The 19,722-nt window shown below is 48.2% G+C and overlaps 1 long non-coding RNA gene across 1 annotated transcript; it reads left to right on the top strand.

The window, feature by feature from the left end:
• The first annotated feature begins 18,503 nt into the window (after nucleotides 1–18,503).
• Nucleotides 18,504–19,266, top strand: LOC131395847 (uncharacterized). The gene is made up of 3 exons (XR_009216382.1): nucleotides 18,504–18,570; nucleotides 18,773–18,873; nucleotides 19,180–19,266. It is a non-coding gene; the product is annotated as an uncharacterized LOC131395847 (long non-coding RNA).
• Nucleotides 19,267–19,722: the final 456 nt, after the last annotated feature.

The following is a 19,722-nucleotide window of genomic DNA, read 5'->3' as shown; positions in this document are numbered from 1 at the left end:
CCCTGCCTTCGAGTCACCGAAACCACCAGCTAGAACCGCCACCAGCAGCAGGACAGTCAATGCCTGACTCTTTTTTTTTTTTTTAACTTAAAGAGCAATAACTTTTATTCTGGAAGTCTAAATCAATCATTACAACGTGACTATTTAAACATGGTTTTATTTGTAATGATCACAAAGGTTATGGAATTAAAAATAAACTTACTAAGGACAGATGTCGTGTGATCTACTCACAGGAGGTCCCTAGAGGAGTCACATCCACAGAGACAGAAAGTAGATGGTGGGGGCCAGGGGCTGGGGGAGAGGGATAGGGAGTGTTTATGGGGACACAGTTTCAGTTTGGGAAGATGAGAAAGTTCCAGGGATGGTTGCACGATAATATGAATGCACTTAATGCCTCTGAACTGGGCACATAAAAATGGTTAAGATGGCAAATTTTATGTTGTGTGTATTTTACCACAATTAAAATACACACACACACACACACACACACACACACACACACACAATAAATTGACTAACCGTGACCAGTAGTAGCTTCCTTTCGTATGACTAGTGCCTTTTTTTTCAGCTTTATTGAGGTATAATTGACAAGGAAAATTGTAAGATATTTAGAGTATATATTGTGATGATTTGATACATGTATTTGATACATGTATTCCTCCTATATAGTTAATTAACATATCCATCACCTCACTTATCTTTTTTTTTTTTTTTTGGTGAGAACATTTAAGTTCTCCTTAATGTTTCAATTATATTTCAATTATATATAATTTCAATTATATATATTTCAATTATACAACATTTCAATTATACAAAATTTCAATTATACAACATTTCAATTGTATATATTTCAATTATACAACACAGTCTATCACCTATATGGCTTTTTTTATTGTGGTAAAATATACATAACATAATATTGACCATTTTAACCATTTTTGAGCGTCCAGTTCAGGGCATTAAGTACATTCACATGTTGTGCAACCATCCCCATGATCCATCTCCAGAACACTTCATCTTCTTAAACTGAAACTCTGTCCCCATTAAACACTGACTCCCCATCCCCCTCCCCCAGCCCCTGGCCCCCACCATCCTACTTTCTGTCTCTATGGATGTGACTGTCTTAGGTACCTCATTATGCTTTACTATATAGTCACAGAAATACGTGGGACACCAAGTGTCACACAGTGGATGCTAGAAAGGTAACAGGGGTCAGGAACTATGTCTGTACCTGAGCAAAAGTCCCTTCGTCTCTAGAAAATTGTCAGGAGCCCCCCTTACTAAGGAAATCATAGTTTTTCTTCCATCCATAATGCCATCAGTATCCCCTCTAACAGTTAGCCAGCATTGCTTCTGCAGGCCTCTGAAGAAGTGTTCTTCATTGCTGGTGTGCAATAGAGAAGTCATCTGATTTCCAGCATTATGATCAGTGTTTGAGTTGGAGGAAATAGGAAGAACAGTTATTGTGCACTTATTCTGATGAGTACTGAAATAGGCAGTTCACTGGAGTTATCTTACTTAATCATTGAAGCAGGCCTCTTCGTACAGTAACTCTTTTTTTTTTTTTTTTGAGGAAGATCAGCCCTGAGCTAATATCCATGCTAATCGTCCTCTTTTTGCTGAGGAAGACCAGCTCTTAGCTAACATCTATTTCCAATCCTTCCTCCTTTTTTTCCCCCAAAGACCCAGTAGATAGTTGTATGTCATAGTAGCACATCCTTCTAGTTGCTGTATGTGGGGCACGGCCTCAGCATGGCCGGACAAGCGGTGCGTTGGAGCGCGCCGGGATCCGAACCCGGGCCGCCAGTAGTGGAGCGCACACACTCAACGGCTAAGCCACAGGGCCAGCCCTCATACAGTAACTCTTAAGGCCATTTTACTGACCAGGAAAGTGAGATTCAAAGAAGAGAAGTCACTTGCCCATGGTCTGTCAGCTAGTAGATTGCAGGACGGATAGAGTCTGGAATACTAGGGAAAAATATTCACAGGGGCTATTACAGCACACTGTTTCAATGTGCACGCACATCATTGTGGACACACAACAGCAGTTGTAATGGGGTCTCGTTTTAGGTTTTCCCAGGAGAAACTACTGATGGATAATTCTGGTCTTTAGAGTCCATGTAATTTTCAAATTATGTACAAATATTTTGCACCCTCTTATCTTCCTTAACAGCAATAAATCCATATCCTTTCTAAATCTAAACCAGCTTCCATTTTAGCGAGTAATGTAATACTCAAATGCAAATATCGTAGATTTACATTCCAATGAAAACCTATACATGCTCATTTGATTAAGGTGTTATTTTTAGGGAAAAAAAGAAGTATATTCAAGTAGACAAAAGAGCCATATATATTCTGCAAAATATTGGAAAAATTTTCCCTAGTGTAGATGCCCCTCTATGGCCACAGGAAGTGAAGAAACAATGAGATTACTCTCTTATGGTTATAAAGAATGAGTATCAGAAACATTTGAAGGGTCATTATTTTTACATAATGGAAACAATTGACAAAATGTCATTTTGTATTATTTTCTAATAAAGTTATTTATTAACAAGGGAGTGAATCATTTTGCCTTATCTCATTTTGCAATTAAGAATCTAGTTAAATGTAGCTTTGATTAAAATAACGTCTATCATTACTAAGCATTTATCACACATAAGGCATCCCATGAAATGTTGTGCAGATGTTCTATTTATTTTATTGCATTTCCTCAAAATAGTCGTATCCTGTACAGATTATCATTCCCATTTCAAGTTGAGGAAGAAGCAACCTAGAGAGGTTCCATACTCCGCCAAGGTCATCTGTTGGGATCTATGGGAGCAGAGGTTCAAATACATTTGTCTAACTGTAGATCAAATAGCATTGGCCTCCATTCTCTGTGTGATATTCTCTTCATTACTTAAGAAGTTCACTTACCATCTCTATGCCACACTTTCTTCATCGGAAACAGGTTGAGGACAATGTTTGTCTTTCTTACCTCCAAATGGTTGTAGGATAACACAAAATCACACACAGGGACTGTGTTGAAACCCCAGTGCTGTAGAAATGCAAGAGGTAGTAACCACTTCCTTCACCATCAACAAACCTTGGGTTGAACACTTTTGAATCTCAATGAAAGCAAGAAAGCAGTAGAGTCCTGAGAGGGAACAAAGATAATTTAGGTTAATAGCTGGCATCCACAAATGCCTTCTGGGTCTTGGAGTTGGCCTGGGGCTGGCCTTTTTTTGCCATCCTGCACATTGCAGAGTTCAGTACTGTCTCTTAGTTTCCGCCAAACCAGGTGCAGAAGTTCAATTAGGGAAATACAGTGTGCCACTGGCATACGTCCAAGATTTACACTCTAGCCAACGGCCTTTCACATTTTTGATGGTGGAGAGACCATTATAAGACTGGATAATTGGCCCTTGGGAATCAGATTCGATGTTTATTAAGGGACTGTTTCCTAGGAGTTTCATTCTTTAGAAACTAAAGTATTGCCAAAATAAAAAAAAAGGAAAACACGAAAGTTGGACAGAAACTCAAGAGAGAAACAGAGTCAACAATTAGAAGTGTATTCTTATTTAGTTGGGATTGTCACCAATGTCACATTTTAATGACATAGGATTTTAAGGTGCATGTAAGATTAAGACTGGTGGCTAGTACTTGTGAAGTCTCAATTTTATGATGCAATCTTTGCCATTATTATTTCCTTGACCTTTTCCCTCCCCTCACCTTTACCTCGACACAAACACATACACACACACACAACCACCACCATTAACATCAACAACAAGGGTGCATGGATGACATAGGATGGATAAAGCGATGCTGCAGCTTAGGAGACTAAAAGAAGATGGAGATTATAGCAGTGATCTGAAGACAACTGTCTTTTAGGTTCAGCAGTTTATCTGCAGGCTTGAACTACACGTTAGATAATTTACTCCTTGGAGAGGGAATAAGCTGTTTAAGCCCTTACCCCAGAAAAGCAGCACTCCTCTTGTAGCCAGAGATTTGGGAGCTGTTTCCTGACAAAAGTCAGAGACACACCTGATCCCTTATTTCTCCCACCTATTTCATTAGAAACTTCAGCGATTATGGTCTAGTCATGTAAAACAATACACAATTTTCCTTATTACCAAAATTGCATGATCATTTTAGTAGAAAATCAGGTCAGCAAAGAGAGACAAAAATGAAAACTGAGTCAACTGTAAGTTCATCTTTCAAAGATATTCCCTATTAATATTTTGGTGCTTTGTCTTCCAGCCAATTTTCCTCTTATGTATATAAACATAAAAATTTCATTTCACAACGTTGGTATCCTATAATAGCTAAACTTAGTTTTTGCTCAAAAATAGACTCCGATTTGATTTTTAATGACTAGATTACTTAATTGAAATTTATTATAATAGCTTTAACCAGCATCCTATCAATAGACACTTAAGAGTTTGGAAAATTTTCAATATTATAAATAAGGTTACATGGAAGGTCTTCTTTGGTTCATCATGAATTGGACAAGGTCCCATTGTTCTCAGACATCAGTGGGGAAGGACAAGTCGGACCTGATTCCAATCACCTTGTGATGGCCTTTTCCCCAGTTAAGGACTCTTGAATCACAAATATCTCCGTAATTTCCAGCATAATAGTTAGGGCTCTGCATACTATTATCTCTGTCTCCTCAAACAGCCCAACAGCTTCACCAGCTCCTGTGGCCCCAGAAAAACCACAGTGACACCAGGGACCTCTGCTACAGCAACCAATTTGTCTAGAAATCACTCCAACCTGGAAGGAAGAGAATAAAGCCCCTTTTGTCTGCCTCTGTTTTATGTTTCGTGTGTTACATGAGCTCTGCCATTTATAGTTGTATGACTTTCCAGGGCTGCTGTAACAAAATACCACAAAGTGGGTGACTTAAAACAAAGGAAATTCATTCTCTTCCAGTTCTGAAGCCTAGAAATCTGTTATCAAAGTATCAGCAGGCCCTTCCTTGACTCCCCCAGCTTGCGGTGGTGGCCGCTAATCATCAGTGTTCATTGGCTGCAGCTGAATCAGTCCAATCTCTGCCTCTGTCATCAAATGCTGTTTCCTCTCCAACCAGTCATATTGGCTTAGAGTCCACACTAAGGACCTCATCTTAACTTCATCACATCTGCAAAGACCCTATTTCCAAATAAGGTCACATTCATAGGTTCCAGGGTTTCGAACATCAACATATCTTTTGGGAGACACAATTCAACCCCTAGCAATAGCCTTGCCCCAAGTCAGGAGAGGAGGGTTTGAGTGTGGGAGGCCATAAATTTATGAGGTGGTTGCAAAATCTAGAACCCCCTGCCTCAACCAGAGTCTCGTGTGTGTGTGTGGTGGTGCATCTTGCAATTCCCAAGTCAGTAGCCATGTAAGCCTTTCATTTTTTTATCTTAATATATTTTATTTAACCCAACATCTCCAAAGAATTATCTCAACATGTAGTCAATATATAATTATTATTGAGGTATTATACATTCATATTTTTATATAAAATCCTTGAAACGCATAGTGTATTTTACATTTACAGCACATCTCAATTTAGACTAGCCACATTTCAAATTCTCAATGGTGACATGTAGCTAGAAGCTACCAGACAGGAAAACATGGTTTAAAAAAATAGATTTTATTTCTTATAACGGTTTACATTTATAGGTTTACAGAAAAATTAAGTGGAAATTATAGAGAGTTCCTATATATCCCCTCATCCCTCCCAGCATAGTTTTCCTATTATTAACATCTCATTAGTAATCTATATAACTTATATAACATTATTACTGTAACATTATTAACTACAAATTATTAACTTGACTGTGGTACATTTGTTATAATTCCTGAACCAGTCCAGATACGTTATAATTAATGAAAGTCCATAGTTCGAATTAGGGTCACTCTTTGTGTTGTACATTCTATGGGTTTTGACAAATGCATAGTAATATGTATCCGCCATTACAGAATCATATAGAACTATGGTTTCACTGCCTTGAAATCCCCTTTGCTCCAGGGCCATAGAGGTGTGTGTGACCTTTGTCATAGTCATAGATGTTTGGGGTGATGGCGAATACAGGGGTTCCTTCCAGCTAGTATCCTCTGCTTTAGGGTGAGGAAAGGGAGGAATTTCTCACAACAGCATTAATAATGGAGGAAACCAATGTTGAGGGTGCAGAAGTGGATCATCAGAACATATTGATCCCGGAATGAGCATGGTTAAAAGAACTGAGGAAAAGGAAAGGAGGTCAATTTTTAGAAAATCAAAAATGCAACTTTATTTCTGCATTGATCTTGAGTTACTGATTTGGAATCTTATAAATTCAGCATGACTTTTGCTTCCCCAGGCAGGGCCTCATGGGCTTGAGGTGTTTCTGCACTCATGATTGGTGTACAGCCCTGCATGGGTCACACACAGAATGTCCTGTGGCTGCCCTGGGCCCTGGGTGTGTGAGGCTGTCCCTCCCTATCTTGCACTTTGAAGGCTGTGATGCTGGAACGTTCTTGTCTGAGCCCTGAGTGACATGGGCCCTTTCTGACCCTTGCACCTTACACCTGACATTGCCTCCTCTGATGCAGTTCATTTGCATCACTGCAAATGATGTTCATGCAAGTGACTTGTTGACTCAGGCTTGGGACCCAATCTGGCCAAGAGCAGATGGTCCCTGGAACCTTGTTATCAATGGACATGGATGAAATCATAGTGCTTAGGGCTGCCAAATAAAGGAAATGTGCATACCTCACTAAGACTCTATACCCTCATCCTTGGAGATTACATCCTGTGAGAGATGCATAAACACAGTCTCCTCCTTTCTTCCTTTTCAGGCACCTGAGAATGGCATCAAAGTAGACATGATTTTATGTCTCCCCATACCACACAGGCTTACCTGCGGAAATTTGTACAGTTCCAGCAGTGTTCCGATCTGGGCAGAAATTGCACATGTTGTTTCAGTAAGGACTGCTAGAGACTTGCTCTCTCTCCTACAGGTGTAATTTGGGTTGTCTTTGCCCAGCCCTGAGACCCAAATGAGGGAACTCTCCAGTGCCTTCTGTTCACTGTGCAGGACATTATAGAGATCAACTCCCAAAGATATGTTGGGTAAAAGATGGGAGTTTCTGTTGATTTCCTCAACGGCAAAAACCAAGGCCAGAACATACTGATAGTTCTTGTACTGAAACCTGCTGAGAGGGATGGGGCTCCTTAGGGAAAAGACTCAAACCACAATTATCTTCAAATCCAATGCAACCACTTAATGAAGGAAGAATGCCCAGCCAACTCATTCCATCTGTGGCAACAGCTCTCCTGAAGCCTTAGAATTTATAGCTAAATCAAGTAACATCACCTGGGCTCTGGAACGTCCTTACTGAATTCCACACACATGGAGAAAAGTGATTAAGTTTATGAGAAAAGTTTAATGAATGGAAAAGCAGATCACATTCAGAGTGCGTTTGGTAAATGCTTCTTTGGTTCAGGATCCAAAATGCTTGTTCATTTGAACACATCATCAAATGCTTCAGAGAACAGCAATAATATCAACATGAGATTGGAGATAGCCCTGGGGAGGAAGAGTAATTACAACTGAAGCCTCTGGGACAAGCAGAGAAGCACGGTGTCTGTGGGTTGAGAATGGTGCAGCAGAAGGCTGGCAATCAAACTGCCTAAACTCCTGCCCCATGAAACTCATGTATCTGCCACCATCAACAACCAGGCAGCTAGGATGAGCTTCAGAGCTCCGATGAAGAAGGAATCACCATAAGGCAGAAACATCCGGGAGAAGTTTGAAGGAGTTAAAACTGAAAACACTTAGGAGTCTAAGAGACACAGCCTTGTAAAGTTTAAAAATTGAAAATGTGATTACCAAAACTGATTCAAATAGAAAATAAAGAGAGAATATTATACAAATGTGGCCATGTGGTTTCAAGAGAACATGTGAGAAAAAAAATTCCAAAAATCCACCAGGCCTGGAAGAATTTACATGGGGCGTTGCCTGCACGCCAACTTGGCCAGGAACAAGGTCTCCTGAGCTGGTGTGAATGGAGAGCAGAGGAAAAAAAAAAAAGCATTCAGCCTCTCGTCCTGCCATGAGCACAAGCTCTCCCTCCAGCATCCAGGTGCCTGAAGTTGCGGGGACACATGAGCTGAGCTTGACTTCCGCCCCCAAGATATTCACCCCAGACCTTCCCTGACAACACACGTGTCATTATAAATAACATGTCAATACATTTGAACATTTAGATGAAATTCACAAATTGCCAGGAAAATGAAAGTTACCAAAACTGTCTCAAGAAGAAATGAGAAATCTGAATAGTCCTATGTCTGAAGAAGAAACTGAATCCATAGTTTAAAACATTCCCACATTTCATTGTGGCTAACACCTCTGCTGGCAAATTCCAGCAAACATTCAGGAGAGAAATAATACACATTGACTCTAGCTCTCCCAGAGAACAGGAAAAATGGGAAAAACTTTTTGATTCATTTTATAAGAATAGCTTAACTTTGCTACAAAAATCTTACAAGGTCATTAGAGGAAAGGAAATTTACAAGCCTCTTTTTTTCTGGAACTAAACTCATGTATTCCTAAAAAAAATTAACCTTGCAAATCCAGCTATATTTTTGAAGGAGGCCACATCATGACCAAATTTGCTTTATGCATTGCCATTCAGTGTGCTACTTCCTGAAAAAGGAGAAATAATAATCTGGGTAACTGCGGTTATTATCTATTCTATATATCATGTATAATCTACTATAAATAGAACTGGTCATGTTCTGTTTGTTGGCCTGGGTGGTGTTAACATATGTGTACCCTTTTTGATAACTTATCAATCTTTACACTTGGATTTGTGCTCTATTCTGATTGTATGTCATATTTCAACAAATATGTTTATTAAAAAGAGAAAATGAAAGCACAACAATGAATGAAAACCATAACAGTTATCCAATTGAGAAGTGCCCAGAGGACTAACCAGAAAGTTTGGGGAAAACAAACCAAAACGGACCTAACAAGTTAAAATGCAGAGTTATTTAGAGTCAATACAAACCGGAAATTTAGCTTATTGAAGCTGAAATTGTAGAGATATACACATGTGTATGTGAGTATTCTGTCATGTATACATACATGTATATGATATACATAGATACATGCATTATATATATGTATGAGTGTTTGCCAGGCAAATAAAAGCCAACAAATTGGTTCTGGTTACTCTGCTGGGAACAGAGGGCAGTGGACGTCTCATACATTCTGGCTTGGAAGCAAGACTACTTGTTCTCTGTGGATGAATAAACAACAAGAAAAGAGAGCCTGTGGTAGGTAAATACATGATTGATTTATCTGAAAAGCTCATCTCCTCCCCTTCAACTTGAAGGTTAGTGTAGGGCGAGAGCACGGGTAGTTTCCACTGTTCACCTTCTCCCTTAATATTCAGAACAGAGAATCAGTTTTATTTTGGGTGGCAATTCAACAAACTAAAAGATAAAATTCCTAACCCTTCTTGCAGATAAGAGTGACCAGACCAAATTCAGGCCAATGATGTGTGACAAGAAGTATGGAGTGGGGGTTTGTGGAGGCTGCACAGATGGAACTGACATAGATGGGAGGTTCAGCATTAGACACATGTGACACCAATCCACAGGTGTCGTAGGTATTATCTCATATACACCTGACGATGTTCCTAGAAAGCTGTTTTTAGCACCATCCCCATTGTGCAGGTTGGGAGACTGGGGAGATCTTGAGAGGCACAGTGGCTTTTCCAGGACACAGAACTGGTAGGATAAAAGAGGTGTGACTTCAGCTCTGTCTCCTCAAAGCTGGCCACTGCTTCCACTCCCAAGGAGCTGTGGGGAGGGTGGTGATGGATATTTGTGTACAGTGATGGAGATGACATGGGCAAGGAGGGAAAGCAGCCAACAGCCTAGAGGGGGCTTTAGGTGGGTCTGATTGAAGGAAGGGGCCAAGTAATAGAACCTTGAAGAAGTGACCTCACTTCCTTGGTGACAGCCCCCAACAGAACTTAGAACTCTGGTTACCAGGCACCCACATTGTAACCACAGCCTCCTGTCCAGTTCATTTGAGTGGAGACACTCGACACAGCAGGATGTTCTCGTGTTGTCCTGTGACTTTCCGAGGCTCTGGCTCCCGGAAAGCCAAGAATGAGAGCATGTTAAGTCGCTTTAGACATTGGCTCAGCCCTCACCTCGAATGTCTGTGGCCTTTTGGCAGGAGGAACCATCAGGTAACAGCGTAGCCCAGGGCAGGCCACTCTAGGTCAGGCCACAACTGTGATCCCAAATGGACAGCCCCACACCCCTTGACCCTCAGTGTGTGTGTGTGTGTGTACGTGGGAGGTGGAGTTAGAGAAGGTAGTATGAGGAGGAACCACCCTGAGCAGGAGCAGGTAGCTAAATGGTGGAGATCTGGTGGTGTGTCATGTTCATACTGAAGATCTTGGCTGCAGGAGAGGATGGTGAGTGCTGGGGACCAAGCTCTTCTACCCACATGTGAATCCCAGGCCGTCCAGGTGTCATCACATTCCTTCCCTGATGGAGACTATGCAGATGCCCCTCTGTGCCTGAACTCTGGTGGGGTTTCCCTCTGTGGCAAAGTCCAGGCAGGTCCCTGATGCCTCCTGGCCTGACTTCTGGGCACTGTCACTGCAGAGCTGCACCCAAGTGATGGTTGAGGAGCTGGTAGATGGTTTCCAGTTTGCCATCTCCCTGGAGAGGACACAGGTGCACCAGTCCATCAATGAAGAGGGCTGGTTTGAGGTGAGTGTGGGTGCAGAGGGGTCTTCATACCCAGGACTCTGAGATGACCAAGGCACTACTAGAATGCAGACTCAAATCTGAGTCTCCCCTGGAACCCCCCAGGATTTTCTCATTAGAGTGCTCCACAGCCCCACTCCCAAAGGAATCTGGACCTCCACTCCTTCCCACCAGCTACACAGGAGGGTAGAAAGTCACCTCAATCCTCCCGCTGGTTCACCATGATGTCATTGAGTGTATGTACCTCCTCCTCTCCCTCAGTGTGAGGATGAGTCCACCATGAATTTCAATGAGGCCTGCAGGATGCGGGCCCTCCAGACAGGAGTGATGGAGAAGCTGACAGAGTCCATCGCACCAGCTTTCCTGAGGAGGAACATCTCTAGCTTCACCACCTTCATGGTCAACTACTCGGCCTTAGACACATCCCACCAGGTCCTGGACCAGCTGTTTACTAGGTGAGTGCCCACTCCCTCCTCAACACAGTGGTGACTGTGCCCCCTGCCAGCTGTATGTCCTGGGAGTGTCACCAAATCTCTCTGAGCCTCAGTTTGCTCCTCTGAAAAGTGGGGTGGGAGAGGATAAATTTCATGGGGATCTTGCAGGAACTAATGGGATCAGCCATGGTGGGTGCTTACCTGGTGCCTGGCTCTGCAGAGAGGGCTGTGGACGTGCTGTGGTTGTTCATGGTGTTTATTTCTCTCTTCCCCGTGAAAAGTAGTCTGCCTCACCCATGTCTGAGATGCGGCCTTTCTGAGTTTGGAAAAGCACATGGAAACCACCCTGTCAAGGAGTTGGAGATTCCATCCAGCTGGTCCTGGTCCTTTTCCTTGGGGTAGCCAGTCAAGGATCTCTGGGGCAGCAGAGAGGCCCTAGGCCCACTCAGGTGTCTGGGATGGTTCTGGGTGGATTACATTCATTGAACCATGTAGATTAAGCACCTACTGCATGCAGGACATTTGGAGACAGTAAACCCAGTGAATGAAGGAGACACAATGTGTGGCCTCAATTTCCGTCTGAGAGTCAGACATTGACATTCGACATCATTCGCAGGTCTTGTCATCCACCGTCCATCCCAAGGGATGCCCTCATAGCCTCCTTTACCTCTGAAGGCATCTCCCCTTATTCCAGCCAGGAGGGCAGAGCGCAGGACCACCTAAAAAAGTGAGTGGTCTTTGGGTGCAGAAGGACGGCCTCCTGTCTCTAAAGAACAAGCTGTCGGGGGAGAGATGGAGGCTGTGGCTGAGGGGAGCCTGTCAGAAGCCGCATCTCACGCATCTTTTGATTCCCATGGGAAGGCAGAGGCCCGGTGGCTTCCACTCCAGGAGGACAGGAGTCAAAGAGCTATGGATGGGTGCCAGGACCCCTGGGAACCAGAGGGGTGGCTGGGCTGAGTTCTCCCCTAGAAACCCATTCCCACCACAGACCCATTTTCATCTGCCTCCCCTTCTCCACATCTACCTCTTCTGACCACCGCCTCCAGGCCCAGAACAGGAGGTGTGTGAGCAACCTGGTCACACATCTGTCTCAGTGCTCAATCCAGTTGCACAAGTGCATGGAGGGCTGGGGTGGGCTGTGTCCCAGACCTTCAGGAGAAGAGTGTCAGTGGGAAGAGAGTCACAACAGACTCTGTGTCAACCTGCTGGATAAGCAGGCCTGCCACTGCCAGGACAGCCTCACAGGGGTCAGGGCTGCCATGTGGCTCTCACCTGGATGGAGAGGGGCAGGCATAGGGTCCAGTCACAAGCCAGGGTGCCTTGGGTGAGAAGCGTGGAGGGAAAGGCCAGGCCTCTGACTCTGTTGCCCAATTGCCTCCCCCAGTGCCATCTCTTCTCTGGTGGGAACCTGCCCGAACCCAGGGCAGGATTTCTGCGAGCTCCTGCACTATCTCTGCTTCAGCATGAAGCTGGCCTCTCTGCATCTCAGCTTGCCTTACTCGGGGCTGCAGGGCCACGCCTACCTTCTCCAGGTCCAGCTGGAGCATCCACGGCCCATTGAGGCAGAGCTGGAAGGTGAGGCGACTGCAGTCTCGGATGACAATTTGTAGAATGTTCAGAGGCTTGGTTCACTTCAAGGCAGTGGGGTCTTTCCTGGCTTTGACAGGCACAGGGGAAGTCAGCTACTTGAGTGACACTGTTTCTTTCTCCTCCTGCAGTACCATCTCCAGAGCTCCCTCCAGCTCCAGCGCCAGAGCAAGGGCCAGCTCCACGGCTAGATCCAGCTCCAGCTCTAGTTCCACCACCTGTGCTAGAGCTGGAGCCAGTGTCACCTCCATTAGTCCCTCCAGGGCCAGAGCCACCAACACCATCAGCTCCAGCCCCAGTGCCAGCTCCTGAGCTGGAGCCAGCTCCACCATTGGCTCCAGGGAGAATCCTTCCTCCACCTGGAGAGATAACAGCAGAGCCAGATCCAGTCCCAGAGCCCGCCTGCCCCTGCGACGTGACCACCAAGAACCTGCTGAGGGAGGAGAAGCCTGACTTCTTGGAGTTCCCTCCCTGGCTGGTGGCAGAGCAGTTGACACTGATGGATGTGGTGAGCAGCAGGGCTCTCAGGGCAGGTGGGGCAGGCCTTCCCTGTGCCATCAGCTGCCCCAGACCTGCCATTTCCTGATCCAGAATCCCATGATCTCGGTCCAACCTCTTGCTTCCCCACATACCCTCATGTGACCTGAGCAGCCCTCTTAACTCTCGAGCCTTTGCTGTCCTCATGTGGACAGGAGAGATTGACACTGAGAGCAGCTGCCATGCAGAGTGGCTGTGCAGATGGATGAGGTGGAGCAGAGAGGAAGTTGGGCAGAGTCTGCGCTTTGGTGGGGGAGGGGAGCACACTGAAGTGCTGTCTTGTCCTTGGGTACTTCACTCATTTGCCCAGGAGGCCTCAACAGCCTCAACACTAATTAGGCACTTAATGTGTACATGACTACAAGGCAGACAAACAAAGCCCCTGGTTGTTGCTGCCTTGGGGGAATGTGCATCTGAAAGAGGAGTCAGACCCTAGGATGGTCAGAATGGGTGGAAGATGCCCCTAGAGATGGTCATGCAGGAGCCGAGTTCTGGTGTTTGGAGGAAGTGAGACTGGGCTGGGAGCAAATGTCACTATCCCGCGCCACAGTATCGATTCCTGGGTCATCCTGTGCTGGGTGCCCTCAGGGAACACAGGCAACACCCAGGGACTCCCACAAGCCTCAGGCCACATTCTCAGCTTCCTGAGCTCCAGCTCTCACCACTGACCCAGCCTGGGACTGGGGGCTGTGGACACTGAGCTGGGCTGTGGCAGGGCTGGGTGACACTCCCTGTCCTCCCCAGGAGCTGTTCAAGACAGTGAGGCCCCACGAATTCCTGGACTCCATCTGGTCCCAGGGTGACAACAGGGGCATTCAGCACCTGGCACCGACCATCCATGCCACCATGACCCACTTTAACAGAGTGGTCGAATGTATCATCACCACCTGCATTGGGGACCCGAGCATGACGGCCCAGGACAGGGCCAGGGTGGTGGAGCTCTGGATCCAGGTGGCCAAGGTAAGATGTGGGAGCCCTGGGAGCCCCTCTCTGGAGTCGGGGGAACTGCCCCTTCTCCTTTCTCAGCTCTCATGTTTGAAGTCTGTGGTCTGAGCCTTTGCACAAACCTTAGGCCCCTCCTGCCAGGCCTCGATGACCTGACTCCTGGTCCCAGTGGTGGGAAGCTCACCCCTTCCTGGGCTCCTTTCTTGGCTTGAGCTAAAATCATCCTCCCTGGAAGTATTCCTCATCTGGTTCCAGCTGTGCCTTTTCCGGGTTCCCTGAGCCGCTGTCTCATCCAGGACAGGAGACGTCAATGAGGGGACAGAAGCCAGAAGAAGCAGGGCTCCAGCTCCCCCTCACAGCTCATTCTCTTCCCTTCCCCAGGAATGCCACGGACTGAGGAACCTTTCCTCTCTCCATGCAATCTTGTGGGCTCTGGAGGGCCCCTCCATTCAACGTTTAAAAGAGTCGTGGAGACAGGTGGCCAGGTGGGTAGGCCTCTCTCCATGCGAGCACCACCTGGGTGGACCAGACCCCCCCCACAGGGCTGGCATTGCCCTTCAGTCAGTTGGGACCTCCTGGGAGACAGCAAACCCTGGGGTTAGGGTCTGACCTGGTTGGCAGGCTTCAAGTCTTTCTGAAAACTTAGGCCAGTGGTTCTGCTTCAGGAATCAGTTTCCCTAAGTGACAGATCATGGCTTGAACCAAATTGAAGATTTTCAAGTGTTTGCAGCAACAGAACTCTCTGTCCACGTGAAATTAAGACTGTTTAAAACACATCTGCTGAGAAAATAAGAGAATGGAGGCCCCAGGTGACAATAGGAGAGCCCCTCCCCAGTCCCAGACACCTCAGGGCTCAGAGGACACAGTGAAAATGCTCATCCAGGCTTTCTGGATCTTCTGGGTTTTCAAATAAAAGGGATTTACCCTAAAACCACTCCACAGTGTTTCTTTCGTTTTTTCCCTCCTCAGGAAGAACTGTAAAATAGTTGAAAAGATCTTCCAAACATGCCACCGGGAGAGCAGGAAGCTTCTCAAGGAGGTGAGTGGAGGCTGGAAATCTGGAAGGACGGGAGGTGAGGTGGGGAGGGACCAGGCAGGATGTGCTTTGGTAAGTTTTTCACTTAAGGTTCCCCGAGAAATAATGGTCTGTCTTGTCCAGCTGGACAGGAAGCGGGGGTGTGAGCTGCAGGGGCAGGTGGGGACTGTTTGGGGCAGGAGGCCTTGGTCACGGGATACAGTGGTGTCGCCTGGACTGTTCCAAGAGGTGAGGAGCTGGCAGAATGAGCAGGTGTCTGGCTTCCATGGGAACCCATCAGCTGGCCCTCATCATCCTCCAGGCTGGCGGGTGGATGGAATGAGTGGGGGTTCCTTTCTTCCTAAAGCAGCCCAGTCTGTCCTCAGGAAGCCAGGCCCCTGCTGCTCCTTCTGTCTTCACTGCACCTCACAGGGGAGGGCATTCTGCCTGTCCCAGGGATGGGCACTGTGAGGTCACACAGGCCTTGTGAACATAGGGGCTGCACAGCCTTGGGCCAAATGGTGGATCTGGGACAGAACTGTGTGCTCTCTGGGACTGTGCACTCTAGCCCGATAGTGGTCACTGCTGACAAACCAGTGAGTCTCCCCCAGGGCGTTGTCGTCAAGGATACGCCCCAGATGGCAATGAGAATTATCAGGGAACCTACAGATTCTTAATGGACCTTCCTGACAGATTCTTAATGGCCTCCATCGAGGCCCTGGCAGGAGGGGCCTAAGGATTGTGCAAAGGCTCAGACCACAGACTTCAAACATGAGAGCTGAGAAAGGAGAAGGGACATTAGAAGTTTCCAAGTGAAAAAGGATGCAAATGTCACCATTACACAGTGCCGTGGTCACCCCCTACACTGTCACTCAGATGTGGCACAATGGGGTCCCCTTCCTGAGTGAATGAAGGAGGAGTTCTGTGCAGGGACCATCCTGAGGGGATTCTAGGGAGCTGAGGCCTTTGGCATGGCCTCAGGTCCAGCCTGGTGTCAGAAAATCCCTGGGGGCTGGAAAACACAGAAGCCACTTGCATGGGACACCGAGAAACCTTGTGCCTCTCCATCCATGGCTCAGGTTGACTGAGGGCCTCAACACACCCCAAGAGTCCAGAGGACAGGACATTGGTCCGAGGTGTGTCTGGAGGAGGAGTGAAGGCCGGGGGCCAGGGCCTCTGGCTGCGAGGGGCAGCGGTCTCCTCTGTGGGCCCCTTAGCAATTCACTGCCCCTCTGTGGGCCTCGGTCTCCTCATCTGGGAAATGGAGGGAGATGATCTGTGGTGCAGGCCTCACAGGGGTGATGAGGTACAAGGGGGAGAGGAATGTGCAGCAGCTTTGTGCTCCTCCTCCTCCATGGGGGAGGGGACAGCACTGGTGACAGTCAGATGACACTGAGTCCTCAGGGGACCCTGGGAGGCATGGGGAGTCCTTGTCACACTTTCCTGATGAGGAGAGAGGCTTAGGGGCCTGGGCAGGCCTAAGGGCACAGAGGAGGGAGTGTTGGAGCTGGGAGTGATCTAGCATCAGGGCACCCTGGGATGGGAGCAGCCATAGACACCAGATGGCCAGGGTCCAAGATCAGGGCCCTGGGAGACACGGGGAAGGGAACATGGCCTCCCTGAGCCTGTCCTTGACCCTGCAGGAGGTGTCATCTGTGAGGGCCACCCATGAGATGGATCCGCAGGGAGCCCAGGAGAGGCAGCAGCAGCAGGTGAGGTGGCCTGAGGGGGAGGGTCCAGGTGTCAGAGGAGGGGTCACTCTCCTCACGGCTGGAGGCCTCCCTAAGAGAGGGGTCCCTCCTCCTCCAGCCCAGCTCCAGGAGCCCAAGAGCCTGAAATGCCTGCCCTTGAAGTGACCAGGAGGAGGCCTGGAAGGGCTGGGCCCAGGATGGGTTAGGGAGGGGAGGGGCAGGGACCACATACCCTGGGATTTGCCAAAAGCCGCCCCTGGGAGGTGACTGGGGAAGTTGGGTGGTCCTGGAGGGGGCAACTGGGGGGAGGCCGCTGAGGGTCTTAGGCTGTTCTCTGTGGGAGTCTGTGGTGGGCAGGAGGCTGGGGTGAAGGGATTTGGGGGAGGGTCCATGGGGGCACCTGAGAGGTGGGACTCATCTCACCACTCCCACCCTGATTTCACAGGGTGTCGTCCCCTTCCTGGGCACGTTCCTCAATCACCTGAAGCTGCTGGACATTGGGATGGAGGATGATCTGGAAGTGAGTGAGCCTGGAGGTGGGGCCAGGGAGCAGGATCCTGAGGTTTGGGAGGCGAGAGCCCTGCACTGGGACCTGAGCTCTCAGTATCTGGCAAACCTCCTCTCATGAGAGCCCCATAGCCACCCCTGGGAGCTGGGGAGTCAGGCCCATCTTAGCAATGCGTGAATAGATGCTCCGCATAAGCCCCCCACCAGTCTACCTGGGCTGGTGAAGCTCATAGCTGCCTGCCTGCAGAGCTGCAGGAGGCTGTGTCTGAGATGGATTCAGCCTCCCCCTCGGGTCCTGCCCCTGGGGGAGTGCCATCAGCCCCTGCAAGTGAGGAAGCACTTCTGTGTTCCAGCTGTCCCTTCCTCCCTGAGGCCTCAGTCTCCCCGTCTGTCATCAGAGAGGGTGTGCTACATAAGGTCTCTGGCCTCAGCTCCCCTGTCCCTCCTGCCCTGGAGCCCAGAGCCTGGCCCAGTGTCAAGTTCTCTTTGTGGAAGGTCTGCCCTCTGCTGGGCCCTGACATTCCTGCAGCCTGAGAAGGGGTGGGATGGGGGTTGGTTATGGGCTTAGGGGGCTGTTTCTGATGGACATTGGCTGTCTCCCTTCCAGGGAAATTGGGTCAACTTCCAGAAATGGTGTGACGTGAGCAGTTATGGGGAGGGTGGGGATGTGGAAATCAGAGACCTCCCCTGGCAAGACTTTCTCTGGCCTCATCCCTTGGGTCTTACATTTATTGGGAGAGTCAGATCCACAAAGCTGGGCATCCCATCACGTTGGCGGGTGCGGGAGGGGCTGGCATCAAGGACACCTTCCTGGATGAGGAACTAATTCAAGCCAACTGTGAGGACAGGCAAGTCCTGAATGGAGTGGGAAGGAAGGAGGGTTCCCGAGTGAGCACAGACCCCAGACCAGATCCTCACTCCGCACAAGTTCCTGGCAGCGTTCCCCACCCAAGCCCTGTCTGCATCCTGTCCTTCCTCCCAGAAATTCAAAGTCATCCATAGGATCCAGCTGCTCCAGCAGGCTGCAAGTTCATATGACCTGGAGCCCGATGAGCGATTTGGGGCCTGGTTCCAGGCCATGGAGCCCATCAGTGTCCATGAGAGGTGAGGGGGACAGGAGTTGGGTGAGGGCAGGGCAGACTCTCTCTGATGACCAGCTCCAGAGCCTGTGGCCTGGATCGCTGATCAGCCTCAGAACTCGTAGCGTGGTGACTCATGGGGCACCAGGACTCAGCTGCTGGCAGACTCTGGGAGGGGCACCTGAGGTGTGGCTCCTGGTAGCTCACAGGTCCACTCTGTCCTGTAGCTACTGGGTCTCCTGCCGGCTGGAGCCCGCACACCAGAAGGCGAGCAAAATGCGGCTCTTCAGGAGAAAGAGGAACCGGACATCCTCCAGTTTAGGGCCGAGTGAGTGTCAGGAGCAGCAGCGACTGAATCCAGGGGCTCAGTACAGCTTCGGGCTAAGCATGGGCCTAGATCCCAGTTCCAGTGCTGACCAGGCCTGGGACAGGCCGCTCCCCTCTTCTCTCTGGGACTCGGTTGCCTCCTCTGAAATGGGTGATGCTAAATGATGCCTCCTGCATCAGGGACAAACAGGGTGCTGTTGATGGACTGAGCACTCGGCACAGGGTTTGGATAAGAGTGAAGGGGGTCAGGGAGGTGTGCCGTGAATCTCAGAGAGGCACCCCAAAATAGTCTGTTTCTTCTTTTCAGCCACCGTGCCCTTGGCGATGAGCCATAACCCTCTGGAGACCACAAGTTCAGCTCCTCCTGAGCAGCAGGGCCACTGGGACCCTCGGGGTGCACCAGGTCAGCTCTTCCCCCCCCATCCCAAGTAAAGGAGGACATCTGAAGACTTTCCCTGGTTTCCACTAAAGCCCCAGATGGAGGGCACGACCCCCCTCCAAATCCCTGACATCTCCACCCCAGGGACTGTTTATCCATTGAGGAAGAGCATTAGTATATGTTTAAGAGTAAATATCAGATTTGAATGTTGCAGTAAGTTTTGTTTCTGTCACAGCCTGGGTGTTGTGGCGTGGTTATTTCACTTCTCATGCTCATGTAAATGAGACACAGAATCTCACATTCTGCCTTGAATTAAGAACTCATGTATGGTCAGAGCTTATGGTATGTGGGAGAAGGGAGGACGGCCAGTCCCCTCCCTGGCTACTGAATGACACTCTCAAGTCCCCCTTCCTCAGAGGACAGGTGCATTTCAGTGTGGTTCACCTGGGCCAGGAGCAGAGACAGCCCCTC

This window comes from Diceros bicornis, chromosome 31 (genome assembly GCF_020826845.1).
Source record: "Diceros bicornis minor isolate mBicDic1 chromosome 31, mDicBic1.mat.cur, whole genome shotgun sequence".
Lineage (NCBI taxonomy): Eukaryota > Metazoa > Chordata > Mammalia > Perissodactyla > Rhinocerotidae > Diceros > Diceros bicornis.
Note: the sequence above shows the minus strand (reverse complement) of the source record. Positions and strands in the feature narration are given on the sequence as shown.